The sequence below is a fragment of the Rhinoderma darwinii genome, chromosome 3, assembly GCF_050947455.1.
Source record: "Rhinoderma darwinii isolate aRhiDar2 chromosome 3, aRhiDar2.hap1, whole genome shotgun sequence".
Taxonomy (NCBI): domain Eukaryota; kingdom Metazoa; phylum Chordata; class Amphibia; order Anura; family Rhinodermatidae; genus Rhinoderma; species Rhinoderma darwinii.
In genome coordinates, this window is record NC_134689.1 from 329,225,574 (window position 1) to 329,237,797 (window position 12,224).

Genomic DNA, 12,224 nt, shown 5'->3' on the forward strand with positions numbered 1-12,224 from the left:
TGAAATCAATGGGCTGTCTGTGTAATGCATACACGTGCTCAAGAGCGATAAACGCTTTCTATTTCCACTCTCTACAATGGCTGATAGGTGAGGGTCCTGAATGGAGGACCCCTCTCTATTGTAAATCAGATTACAAAGGCATTATAGTGATTGACCTATTTTTAGTTTCTGACTTGAGGCCCCTTGGCCCAAATGTAAAATTTGTAACGCGGCCAATCCTAACATGTGCCATTTATAGTACTAGTGTCTACTTATCTAACAGAGGGGCCTCTGGGCACTAAGGCACTTGGGCCTGGGTTTGGCTGCTACCTCTATACCCAATATAGCTACACCTCTGCCAAACTATACCATCAAGCAGGACTTCTCAATCTTTTGTTACTGGGGCTTCACCAGCAATAACATGGCTATGCCTATGCCTCACCAGTGGTCAGAGTACATGTTAAAATTGCAAATATTTCTCAATCTACGCCTAATGTTTCTCCTAAACCAGTATAACATTAGTCACTAAATGTTTAATAAAAAGCATTAGACATGTCATAATGACATGTCAGAAGTTTTGATCAGTGGGGGTCCGAGACCCCCACTGATCGCTAAAAAGAAGCGGCAGAAACACTCATTTTGGATCGGCTTTTCTCAGAAAACCCGAGCGAGAGGTGTATAGGCTCAATAGAAAGTCTATGGTTCAGTTCACCACTCACTCGGCTTATCGAGGAAAGCCAATTACAAACGAAGCTGCACAGTTGTTTTAGATATCGGTGGGGGTCTCAGTACTCAGACCCCCACCAATCAAAACTTCTGACATGTCACCATAACATGTCAAAAGTTTTTTAAAAGTTTTGTTAAGGCCCTTTTACACCGGCTGATACTTGGCCGGTGCAGCAAGCGCTATTCTACGAGACATCGTTGAGCGGAGCTCGCTTGCTCCTGCTATGGATGGGGACGAGCGGTCGTTTCTCCGATCGCTTGTCCCCATACATTATTATCACATCGGCAGCGAGTCTCCCTGTTTACACTGGGAGATGTGCTTCCGACAACCATAATCTTTTAGTATTTTAAAACCATACGACCAGCAAAAGATTGAGCGTTTGCTTGTTCATTTGCTGATCGCTGCCCTTTTTACACAGGGAAATTATCGGCAACGAGCGTTATATGACTGCTCGTCTGCCTGATAATCGTCGTGTGTAAAAATCCCTTTAGGGTATGTGCACACGTAGTGACCAAAAACGTCTGAAAATACGGAGCTGTTTTCAAGGGAAAACAGCCTCTGAATTCAGACGTTTTTTGAGCAACTCACGTTTTTCGCGGCGTTTTTCGCGGCGTTTTCGCGGCGTTATTTACGTCGGTTTTTGGGGCTGTTTTCATTGGGGTCTATGAGAAAACGGCTCCAAAAACGTCCAAAGAAGTGCCCTGCACTTCTTTTGCCGAGGCTGTATTTTTACGCGTCGTCGTTTGACAGCTGTCAAACGACGACGCGTAAATTATAGGTCGTCGGCACAGTACGTCGGCAAACCCATTTAAATGAATGGGCAGATGTTTGCCGACGTATCGTAGCCCTATTTTCAGACGTAAAACGAGGCATAATACGCCTCGTTTAAGTCTGAAAATAGGTCGTGTGAACCCAGCCTTACTCTTTAAGATAAGTCCAAAAGGAGTAAAGGGCCTTTTACACCGGCCGCCAATAGGCCGGTGCAGCAAGCGCCGATCGACGAGACATCGTTGATCGGACATCGTTTGCTCCTGTGACACGGAGATATGGATGGGGAGGAGCGGTCGTTACTCCGATCGCTCGTCCCCATCCATTATTATCATGTCGGCAGCGCGTCTCCCTGCTTACACAGGGAGATGTGCTGCCGACAAAGATAATCTTTTAGTTTTTTTAAATTATACGACCAGCAGATGATCGAGAGAGGTATGATGGAAGCTTTTATACTTCTCTCTTTAGTAGTCCGGGTAAGAGAAAAGGATTTTTAAAAAAACCGAAATGGGTGATACTGAGAACAAATATTGTAACATATTTCCTAGTGCACCAACAAATGTTCGGTAAAGTTTTTACAGCGCAAATATAGAAATGGACTAGAGACAAAGACACAATGCCAGCACTTGACTGGTTAACACATTTTCTTGTCATATTTTTCATCACCAGGTGGCTTTTGAGCAATCTTAAAATCCAAATGGTAATAAAAATAGTAAAATAATGTCTTCACCTAACAATAACATTATCAGTAAAGTATATTAAAAGCCTGGTCCACAGGAAACAGATCAATCAAAAATCCCAAGAGCACACATGACAAGAATATTGCAGCTAGAAAGTGTAAAAGTAGTACAGACCTGGCTACCTAGATGCACATTATCCACTTACCCTAGACTAGAGAGCCACTCTACCTGATGTAAGTGCAGATAACGTAAAAGGGGAAAAACTTTACACGCAATACGGGGAATGTACTGAGTGGACTGAGAAAGTAAAAGAAAAAGCGCTATAAAGGACCAGATACCATACAACAAAATGGTAAAGAAAATGTTACACAATACTCGGTAGCAACTAACGCGTCTCTAAGTTAAAAACACCCAGTTCCCTCTACAAGTCCTTCCATATTGCCCACCATATAAACTGATCCCTAAACTTGGTACACGGGAACTTCTGAAATATTGCAATTGTCATAACTAAGTTTCTTTAGAATAAAATAAAAGTTTGTATTGCACATATGTTCGCATCAAGTCTTTGACCCTTTTATGAAGCAAATGTACCAAAGAGAACATATGTTGGTGGCTCACTAGACATTTTTCAAAAGTGTTTTGGAAAGAGCGTGTGACTTAGCGAAAAACAGGCTTGGCTTATAAGGTGCACTAAAATTTGGCGCAAGAAAGCAGACCAACCAGAGAAAAGTGTCTAAAATGCACCAAATTTATCATACAGCGTGCGACACTAATAAATTTGCTGCCTCTTCTGACTGGAGGGATAGTAGAGTTAAAGCGAAAGTAGGGTGCACAAAAATAAACTGTGGAAAAATAAAATACTAATAGATGTATTATACTTCGTCTAAGGTTTTTGGTTTTATGATAAATACTGTATATCTTTTTTCAGTCTACTTTTTGGTCTACTTGCATGCAGTTTTCTTACGACAGCAGTGAGCTTCTTACAAAAACCTGTTTACACTATTAGCGCTTGTCCACACGTAGCGGAATTGCTGCGTATTTTCCGTCCGGAACTACAGACGGAAAATACGCAGCAGAATACAGTAGCAGCAAAGTGGGTGACATTTAACAAATCAGAGCAGATATTGATCTGCGGTGCGTATTTTTCACACCGCAGTATGTTAATTAGTGTTGCGGAAAATGGACAGAGTTGCTGCGTTTTTCAGAGGAGATGTCACCATCTCCTAACATTGTGAAAAGCGCAGCAAAATACGCACCATTTTCTGCCATAAATACCACAGGAAATGGTGCGTTTTTACCGCAGCGGAATGTCTGTTACTTCCAACGGAATTGCTGCAGAATTTTTCTGCAGCAATTCCATTAGGTGTGGACAAGCCCTTAGGTGCAGATCCAGTATGCCCTATCCCTGGTTTTCTTTACCTCATTTACTTAAAGCGGATTGGTCGCTGATTTCAGTGTGCCGTCACTTATTAGTTAATGTTAAGTCGTTTAGGAGCTATACTTGTGGCTGATTGACACTCTTTCCATTTACTGTGCACAGGACGAAAAGTGTCAATCAGGGGGTGGAGGGCGGGGGGCATGAATATATGAAAATACTTGCACTCATACTTTCGGCACTAGTCATGCGCCGCAAGCACAGATTTGTTCTCTACTTGTTCTCTAAATCCGACATAACCTGATATGTAGGGACGAGATGTTAAACAAACATGTAAAAAAAACTTGCATTTCTGATAATTGCCATCTGTCACCCATAGACTCCCATTGGAACAAACCAGCGTCTGTCACTTCTGACTGATCTGCCTTAATAAAAAATGTAGCAACAAGTGTAATAAGTACTACGGTACAGTCCCCAAGTTGTAAATATGTCCTAGAGCTTTACGATCCCTGCATTACATAATACAAGGTAAGTACTGTTTTTTGGGGGGGTTCTGGATTTAAATCAGCAGATCTTTGCGTTTTCGAGACTCCATTCACTTGAATAGATTGTTAAGCAATACTCCACCTTGTAACTGGCTAGTAGTTCATGGCTGCATGAATTATTGCCCTTCCTTACGGATTACTGTCTTTATGGTTTTTACTGTTTTTGTGTTAGTTAATTTGTAAGTACAAGGTTGTAATACACAAATTTAATTAAATATGAGTAACGACTTGTACTAAGTACATGTCAGATATCGCTGCCAGTGTTTATATGGAGGACTAAGCAATAATCATATGCACATAGACATTTTAATCTGAAGACCATGCTCATGACATCAGCACAACCAATATATTCTGCGGAGGAGAAAGTAACAGGCCGTGGCACTATTTCCCAATCCTAAACAATTGCAATCATTCATGTGTGAGCACGGCATGGACGGCATTGATTCTTATGCAAAAACCGCCAATATACACAGGTTTTCAACATAAAGGATGGCAGATCAATAAAGGCAAATATACTGTTTATTGTCTGTTTGTTACTGCACATGAATCAATGAATCCTATGCTGTATTTAGTTATTCCTTGTTTGGACATATATACTGAGAGTGTTTGTCGTGGACCCTTTTCTGCTGTTCCATATATCAGTCATGTCAATCATATAGGTCAATTAATTCCAAGAATATAATACTGCCTAATAATATTTACTAAAATATTACCGAAACAGAATACAGCACTGGAGTTTAGTCATTGTCATGCAACGTCATTGTCATGCAACAATATTCTGCATTTACTGATACCTGAGAGGCTCAAGCAGATACAGATGTAGCTAAGCAGGGTTGTCCAAGAGGCTGGAGCTGAATTTACTATTTGGCTCATCGCAAAATCTAGACTTGTCCAATGAGGACAACCCTATATTGAAAGACATATCCATCCACCCCAACAATCTCTGTGGGCCCAGCGGATATAACATTATATAAAAGCATGGTTTCACTAAGTCCTTCACAATGAGAGCCACTCTTTCCAGTTACTCTCTATTTTGGCTAATAAAGAGGGTCTCAAGCGGAGAACACCCTCTAATATGCCCTAATAGGGAACATGGAAATGGTTACAACCAAATGCCGTCTTCATCAGTGGTAACCATCTCCCAATCCATATCCAAGACTTCTCCCATGCTGCGCCTCTTCTTTGGAATGCTGTCCTTTTCTATAAGACTATAAATCAGTGCACAAAGCTTTAGAAGGGTTCTAAAAACCAACCTCTTTCCTCGGATGCTTACCACTAGGCCAAGCTAATAAACTATACCACTCATTCCCCTCTTTCTGTCCTAGAGCTGTCTCCATTTCATTCTTCCATTACAATATCTCCACTTATACCCCTTCTGATCCCTCTGGGTGGTTGGTCTACTTGATTGAGTTTGCACTTATGTATGCATATTCATTTAATCTTGTCTGTTAATATTGGCGGATTCAGTAATGCAACAAGTACCCTTGTTTTTATTGTATCATCCCCATTCCCCTAAGATTGTAAGCTTTTGAGCCGGGCCCGCTCACCGTATGTTTATATTTTAACACTGTATCTGATTGTGAGAAAGAGTCCTATGTATTCATGAGCTGCCACTTGGCCTGCCCTCCTGCCGCTGTTTGACAGTTTTCTCCCTATAAGGCTATGTTCACACAGTTCTGATGCAGTGTGGGAAAAGACCACAGCGTATTCGACCCAGAACCCGCAGGGAATTCCAGATGAAAATCTGCAACAAATTGTGTTCAATTTAGTGTGGATTTTGTGCCAGAATTGCCACTGCGTAAAGCAGTTGTGGAAAAAATCAAAATCCATGCTCACCTCCCGTGATTATCCCTGCTTCTCACGTATGGTCTCCATGTAGCTGACCTCCTCTGATGATGCTACGTCACATGTTACTGCTGCAGCCTGTGATTGGCTGCAGCAGTAACATGGGACGTAGCGTCAACACAGGAGGCCGACAGCACAGAGAATAACCGATGGCGACAAGGAGGTAAGTAAAAAAAATGTAACAGCTATTAGGCCTTTTTTTCGCCACTTGCGATTTTTGCAGCAGATTTGCAGCATTTCTGTAGCAAAAATCACCACATTTGCAATTTGTTGTGGATTATCACTTTCTCATTGAACTCAATTGCGAAAATCTGCAACAAAAATGCAACGATTCCGCAGCATAAATGTACATGCTGCGGATTAATAATCTGCACCGCATGTCAATTTATGAACGTTTTCTCTGTGGATTTTTTCTGCAGTGTGTGGATTGTTAGCAAATCTGCTACGTGTCAACATAGCCTTACTGTGCACAGGGCGAAAACTGTCAACAAGTGGCGGGAGAGTGGGTCAGCGGCAGTTCATGTATACCGAGGGCTCTTCCTCCGCGCAATGCGAGCGCAGCAATGATTACACTGTAAGTTTTACAAAAACGACAGTACACAAACTCTCACAACGCTGAAATAAGCTTCTCTGTCACTACAGACAGGGCAGAATAAAGGTGGTGACAGAATCCCTTTACAGTATCTTGACTAAACATACAGACTCAAATATATGAATATCCTGTGGATATTGCAGAAAGTAAGGTCAGGAAAGAGAGTCACTACAATCAGCCAGTATACGGTCATGATGAACAATACTCCTTTTCATGTGCCTCTTATGCAAATTTAGCCCTACAGAAACGTCCTTTACATGACTGCTCCATAAGTCAATGTCTGACTAAAGACTTTAATTACATGAGTCAAGTACAGAAGTTCCTCTTCCTTTTGGAGAAAAGGTAATTGTATACATTTTCCATGGAGCGCTGCCGAAGGTCTCCCTCCCTGCAAGTTGACTAGGTCTTTTAAATGAGGCAACATTAGCATTTGTCAGAAGTGAACCTTCACATCTTCAAAGCTTCACATCATTTCTGTTGTTACTAATCCATGTGATAAAACTAAGAATCAGGTGTAATACATCCTTGAGCCTCCTGACGAAGCCGGTCAATCGGGCGAAACGCGCGTCGAGGCGTCTGTTCACCCATCCAGCTCTTCTGACCCCTCACGCTCCTCAACATGTCTCAGGGTATGTGTTAATTCGGTCTAGCTATGGCAGTTTTTTCTTTTTTTGCTATCTGAGCTGCTACACCTTCTGATATACATTGTTTCCTGTGCTAGCACTGCACGTCCTATTACACCTTCTGATATACATTGGTATCTGCATTGTTTCTTGTGCCAGCATTGCACGTTCCATTGGATGCATACCTATTCAGATGCTCCCTTTACTTATCGTACTGGCCTTGATGCATTATTACATGTAGATTGCCACATGCACATTGCTTTTTCTATATGCCATCATATACTGTGTAGGTTCTGTCTATGTATAGGTTATTATCACTGTACACGGAAAAAAAATTTGACAGCAATATTGTGCCATATGTCACATTATACACCCCTGGGCTTGTGTGTTACTTATTATCATCTGAGCGTGTTTTAGGTCATTAGTGGACGGTTGATTCTGTCGGTCATGGTCTTGTACATCTGACCCTGCTGTTTATGTCTCCGTATATGTTGTATCATTTTCCTATTATTGTGTTATTTTGTCGTTATATTTAATAAAGATATTTTTTTGTACTTTTCATATTGAGTACAATATTTCTTTCAGGGATATGTCCCAATTGGTTCGTTTCTAGGTTTAACTGTTATAGGGGACCCCATTACATGCCATTCAGTTGGTGTGAGGTTTTTGGTTAGGTTGTTCTGTAATACATCCTTCAATCATAAAAATGATCCAACCAGTACTTTATTTGACAATCTGCAGTGTCAACAAATACTGAACCCTAAATGGACCAGAATTAAATGGATTTACATTTAAGGAACAGATATAACGGTATAATCATAGGGTGTGCCCCTGCTGGGAACCCCAGCAATCGGATGTATATATAAGGAACCTGGCAGCATGTGTTCAATTCTCCTACAGTGCCACCGCAGGAGAAATTTCTAATTACACTGTGAACATTAAATTCGTTGTCCTGTCTATGTACTGCATGGACATGACAAGTTCTCCAGAGTGAGACGCTCTTGTAGCTACTCTGAACGAGGGACCCCGCCCTCTCTATTAACTCAGAGGGAAAAGATTTTCGAGAACCAGTCAACCCCTTTAACTTCTGTAAGTCACTTGCCCGCTATCACCAATTTATGAACCTGTTTCATTCTATGTAGTAGAATACCCAGGTGCATGTCATCATAAGGGTATGTTCACACAGATTGTTTTGCAGGCAGATTTTGACCTGCCTGCACTTTCTTTGCCGTGTTTTTCAGCCACGGCCATTGAGCACAGCGGGCAAAAAACGCAGCGAAAAACGCTTACTCTGCCTCCCATTGATTTCAATGGGACATCAGAGACGGGACCACTGGAAAAAAGAGCATATCGCTTCTTTTCCCACTAGCTTTTCTTCCACTCGTGGGAAAAAAAACTCCTCCGCCTTCCATTGGAATCAATGGGAGGGGATTTTGGCTGTTTTTTGGAGCGGCTTCCGAAGCGATTTCCACGTCAAAAACAGCACCAAAAAAACTCTGTGTGAATTAGGCCTAATGGTCCTATACGCAACCACATTCTTTAGACAGACAGGTCCTCATGTTCATCAAAGAATCGCTATAATCTCTAATAAAACGTATTCTAAAAATGACATGACATAATATGTAATATCAGTATTTATAATACAATAACAGACAGCATATGCCGTGAAAGTCGATTAGATTCAGTACAAGCGGGTCAAAATGTGGATTTTTTGAGCGACCCTTCAGAGCAACATGTGTGACTCAGAAAGTGTCTGCTCTCTTCGGGCTGTGTCTATTTGTGGATGTATCTGTGGATCACACCTCTGGGATCACGCAGCACCTCTGTACTCTGTCATCTCTATAATAATTCCAGTTACTTTAGAAACCTGACAAAGAGCTATAGGAAAGGTCTTGAGCCAGATAACCCTAAAGTGAATAGTGCTCGACTGCGCGTTTAATTTTTTACCTTTTATTCCTTTGTTGACGTTTTTTTCAAATGTATTAGAAGAATCAACACTGTGCTTTAAATCTTAAAGTCAACAACAAAGCATTTGTCATTTTTTTTAAATCAACATCTCTTTTTCTATTTTGCAATTTTGATGATAAATTTGATTAAACATGCCCATATTCAGCCATTTTTCATAGGAACGGAATAGATGTATTAGTGGAGGACTGGATCAAGATAGGCCTAATCTTAGTGCTAGCTACAGAAGGTATGACTATATTGCATTATTTTCCCATCTATTCTGTCTGGGCAGACCAATTATTTTTTCTCTGCAGAACTCGCCCAATGTGAGACCTAAAACACTGATGTGGTGCTAAAAATGAATATAAGGTTTTTGTATTAATTGATTAAGATAAAAATTGAGAGTGATTTTTTTTCCCCACTTTTGGTGACCCTACTGATAAATATCAGCAAAATAAGTAATGTGATAACCTGCAGGGCTGTGTGGTTATTCAAATATCCCACCATTGTACTATGATGCCTTCAATTTGTGAATGGGACACATCAGAATGCTCTCTTAAAAGGTTCATAGTTAGGGCATGACCACACGTGGCGGATTTCCTCCGCAACTGTCCGCATCAATGCCGCACAGAATCTGCGTTGCAGATTCTGCTGCGGATCTGCACAAAATGTGCAGTAAATTGATGCGGACTAGCTGCTGCGGACTGCGGGAAAAGTGCTTCCCTTCTCCCTATCAGTGCAGGATAGAGAGAAGGGACAGCACTTTCCCTAGTGAAAGTAAACGAATTTCATACTTACCGGCCGTTGTCTTGGTGACGCGTCCCTCTTTCGGCATCCAGCCCGACCTCCCTGGATGACGCGCCAGTCCATGTGACCGCTGCAGCCTGTGCTTGGCCTGTGATTGGCTGCAGCCGTCACTTAGACTGAAACGTCATCCTGGGAAGCTGGACTGGAGACAGAAGCAGGGAGTTCTCGGTAAGTATGAACTTATATTTTTTTACAGGTTGTTGTATATTGTGATCGGTAGTCACTGTCCAGGGTGCAGAAACAGTTACTGCCGATCGCTTAACTCTTTCAGCACCCTGGACAGTGACTATTTACAGACGTCTCCTAGCAACGCTCCCGTCATTACGGGAGCCCCATTGACTTCCTCAGTCTGGCTGTAGACCTAGAAATACATAGGTCCAGCCAGAATGAATGTCATGGCAAAAAAGCAAGACGCATCCGCAGCACACATAACATGTGCATGACAGCTGCGGACTTCATTGCGGAACTTAGAATCTCCATTGAAGTCAATGGAGAAATTCCGCCATGAGTCCGCCACTGCTCCGCAACAGACAGAGCATGCTGCGGACACCAAATTCCGCTCCGCAGCCTATGCTCCGCAGCGGAATGTTACGCATCGTCTAAACGAACACTTCTAAATAGAAGTGGAAGTCAATGCAGAAACGGCTCCGCTGCGGATTAACGCTGCGGAGTGTCCGCAGCGGAATTTAAGTGAAATTCCGCCACGTGTGAACCCAGCCTTATAGGTAATAAATATCTGATTGGTGGGTGTCCAAACGCTGGTACCCCACTCATCACTAGAATGGGCTTACTTTGCCGCTTCCCGGGGAGTCCTATAGGAATGGAGTGGTAGTGCGCATGCTCGGCCACAGCTCCATTCATTTCTATGGGACTGCCGAGGACAGTCCCATGATGATCAGTTTTAAATATGTATATATATATATATATATATATATATATATATATATATATATATATATATATATATATACTTTAAACCAGTCAACGGTCATGGTAGATGGGGAGAATTCAGGCTCATTACCAAGGTCAGGTTTAAAGTTAAAAAAGAAACAGCCGGATCAATATCCAAGAATCAGATAATACTGTAAAGGATCTGCCAGGCACAGCTTCGGGGTTAACTCCCTTAATTAATCAGTCAGCACCTGAATCTACATCCCTGAGACTGACTCCAGCTTCCACCACTCAAGCTGGCAGGCTTAGGAGTGGGAGAGCCTATTGCAACCTAGCCAGACTCAGCTAGCTCCCGCCCTCGGTCTATTTAAGCCTGCCTTTCCTGTTCCTCCAGTGCTTGTGATTCTTTTTCGTGTGGTTTCCTGGCCCAGCTACAGCTCCTGCTATTTTTGATCCTGCTCCATACAGACCCTGGCTTACCGACTACTCTTCTGCTCTTCGTTTTGTACCTCGCACACTCCTGGCTTGACTCGGCTCGTTCACCACTCTGGTTGCTCACGGTGTTGCCGTGGGCAACAGCCCCTTTCCCTTGCTTGTGTTCCCTTGTATGTTTGTCGTGTTTGTCTTGCACTTACTGAGTGCAGGGACCGCCGCCCAGTTGTACCCCGTCGCCTAGGGCGGGTCGTTGCAAGTAGGCAGGGACAGAGTGGCGGGTAGATTAGGGCTCACTTGTCCGTTTCCCTACCCCCCGGTCATTACAAATACCAATGATAATCACATGAACTGGGTTGCAGAATCAAATCGCAGACAGAGTAGTCTAACCACACTATCGATATTATAGCCCAAACATATGTTCACGTGTCTGAGGTTGAGGCTTCTAGTAATGAAATGACCTTCTCATGTACCCAAGCCTTTAAATGGGTGCGTGACAAACATGGCACAACTTTCCTGACTGATTTTTTTGGATAAGCACATCTAGGCATGTAATACTGGTTTTCGAATACACAACAGTGACATGTAATAAAGATAGTCCCAGTGTTCGCGCTTATTCTTAAATAATAAGACACTGATACATTTAGGAGAAAAAAAAGAAAAGATTTCTATGATAAGCTTGGTGATCCTGAAGTGTAAGCGGACAGGTCAGAATTACATTTTCTGCTGTACTGTCATCCAAAAAGTAAAAAAACATAGGGATTTCAGAAAAGCAGCTCCTAGTGGGATAAGATGAAAGGTAAAATCACATATAAATGCATTAAACTTTAAAACTGTGCTATATGGGCATGAAAATGCATCCTATGCTCAAATTCTTTTAATTTAGGCTTAGTCTGTGTCACGGTTATGGGGTATGTGGACCCACTGGGACGCTCCGCCATAGCGGAGTAGCCGCTGGTCAAACAAAATGTCAATAACAGTCACTAGGGCGAGAGTACCTGGATTGCTGGCTT

At 42.3% G+C, this 12,224-nt stretch overlaps 1 protein-coding gene across 5 annotated transcripts in view; it reads right to left on the reverse strand.

Annotated features, from left to right (window-relative positions):
- MEGF11 (multiple EGF like domains 11) overlaps positions 1 to 12,224 on the reverse strand; it is a 454,207-nt gene that overhangs the window by 420,353 nt on the left and 21,630 nt on the right. The window lies entirely within an intron of this gene.